This window comes from Zingiber officinale, chromosome 9A (assembly GCF_018446385.1).
Source record: "Zingiber officinale cultivar Zhangliang chromosome 9A, Zo_v1.1, whole genome shotgun sequence".
Taxonomy (NCBI): Eukaryota; Viridiplantae; Streptophyta; class Magnoliopsida; order Zingiberales; family Zingiberaceae; genus Zingiber; species Zingiber officinale.
The window spans coordinates 10,558,245-10,561,044 of NC_056002.1; positions in this window are offsets into that span (position 1 = coordinate 10,558,245).

Sequence of the window (2,800 nt, forward strand, 5' to 3'; positions counted from 1 at the left end):
GGGGGGACCCTAGAATCTTCATCTTCGTTGATCCGAACCATCCATCCTCCTCCGGAGTAAAGGAACACCTGTAAAGATGCCAAGCTTCAAGTATAAGCACTCTCTTATCTCTATTTATATATATTGAGTTGTAGTTTGCTACTTTTTTTATTCTTTGGTTGTATTCTCTTGTAATAGAGTAGATTCTTCGATTCTTAGGATGTAGGAAGTAATTATGGTGTGTTGTTGATGCATAAACTATGTATTTGCTTATTTTCTTATTCAATGAAGTATTTATGACTTGTTTTTATGTATTGTTCCTACTATATATTTGACAAAATGTGTGTATGGTGTATACATGTGGATTGTGGTGGATTAACTACCTTGTATGAGGAGAAGCGCTAGATTGTATGACAAGGGATAATCCTTTAAGGCAACTTTCTAGAATGATCCTCTTGTAAGAAGACCAATTCACTAAAAACGAGTATCTAATTAGAGTTTAGAGGACTTTTTCTAAATTAATGTTAGGAGGTGACTTATGTAATCTAGAATTGTATGACCGGGGGGGGGGGGGGCTTAGAGTAATCCTTTAATTGGACTTTCTAGGTTACATCTTTTACTTAGTTGTGTTAATCTACTATTAGGGAGTAAATCAGATAACTCTAGATTTGTATGACTAGGGGGTCTTAGGGTAACCCTTTAACCGGACTTTCTAGAGTTGTTTCTTTACTTAATAGCGTTAGAACTTTGGTAAACTCTCCGCCATAATCTTCATAGAGTTAAGCCGAACTTTAGTTAGAATCCCTATAAAAATGTAAGCATGAAGATAAGAAAATGAATAATACATAGGGATATTAACTAGTGACATAGTAAAAATGAACTCCTAGAATCATTCATCCACCATCTAACTCCTTATTCTCTTTGTTCACTTGCACTTACACTCTTTCCCTCTCTCTTCTCTCTCTTCTCTCTCTTCTCTCTCTTTTCTCCTCTCTCTCTCTCTCTTTTCTCAATCTCTCTCAAGTGTTAGTGACAAAATCATCCTTCGATTGTCTAGATGATTCATTGTATGAATTCAACTAGTGCTAAATCAATAGTTCCTATAGAGTCGATATTTTTAATACTAATAACGTAGTCATGCACTTGTGACTTCAGAACAAGTTTTTTTGGCACCATTACTGAGGACTGTTTCAATTAACATTAGTTGATTAGCATACGAGTTACTCTAGACTTGTTAAGATTTTTTTTCTTATTTATTTTTTTATTTCTGTACCTTTCTTTCTTGAAATTTAAATTTTATATTTTCTTCCTTATTTTTTATTATGCATTTTATTTCTTATCTTTAATTCTGTATTTTTATTTTTTTTCTCATAATTTTTTTAAATACCTTGAGCACTGACATGTCAAACAAACTTTTAAAAGAATTTTTCACACCCATAAGTGCAAGAGTAAAATCTCCCATTGATGAAAATTTTGATTTAAATGATGACCAATTTAAGTACCTTTGTAGAGTATGTGGTAGAATATCTCATCCAACTGTTATTTGTCACTTATTCCAAAAAGTTACTAATGCTCCTATGGAATTTTAGTGTTTATTTCAACCTCAACATTAAGTCATGAATGATCCAATTTCTAGCACTGATAGCTGTGATTTGGGCAATCATTAAACTCAAAATTTTGAACCCCGAGAAATTCCCAAGCAGCATGAGTATTTCCAAACATAGCAGCTTATCCTTGACTCACCTCAATACTACAATCAAGATTAGATAGATCAACAAAATTTTGATTATAGAAGTATGCAAGGTGTTGATCAATCTTTTCACACATCCCAGAGTCTGTCAGAATTTTAGGATGATTTAACACTCGATGGACTACATCAATCTCAACACATTGAGCCAATTTTCTAGGAAGAATCCCAAGACTTAGAAACTCTTGATCCCAATCAAATGAAGACCACAACATAATATTCTGAAGATCTAATAGTGCAATGGGGATATGATTTTTACGGACATTACAACAAATTGATGAAGATTTTTCCGATGTGGATGGTCGATTTGAAATTTTTGTCTATCCTTTAGTTGATAATATTGATGTTAGTGGACTTTTTCACTACTTATGATGATGATATGGTGGATAAAAGTGTAGGAGCATGTACTATGGATGAAACATCTCGAGAATCACCTCCTTTGATCACACAATCAATTAACACTATAAAATTTGTAAGAATAGAATTGGTTGATGATAAATGTGTAGGGTCTTGTGTAGTGGAAGCGAAACCCCAAGAATTATGATCTTCAGAGATACCACTACTTGAGAAAGAGCTAGAGCCACTATAAGACCATAAGTAAGTCACTATCCACATGTTTTAAACTCTTAGGTAACTCTCAGCAATGTAAGGTTGATATTTTTAGTGATCTTTTAAAAGCTTTCATAGAGGTACCTATAATCAATTTTGTGGGATGTGATTCATTTTTTCATTCATTCTCCAACAAATTTAACATGGTTTTAGTTGTTTATTATATTGCATGCTTGTGGGAGGTGTACTTTTCTTTTGGGTGTGCATATTTCACTTGGGTTAGAAATTAGAAGCTCAATTTGAACTGTCTTTGACCGCCTAAAAGATTTTCAAGAAGATGAAGATGGATAGAGCGGTGCTACACTAAAATGATATGATAACGACAACTCTCTTCATAATAAAATGGGTGATTAGAAGAAAAGTCTGGAAGTTTCTCACTCCGACCAGAGCGCGATTTAGAAAAGCCCAATAAGGGGTCAAGCTAATAATCTAAAACAAACACTTTTGGGGAGGCAACCCAAGTTC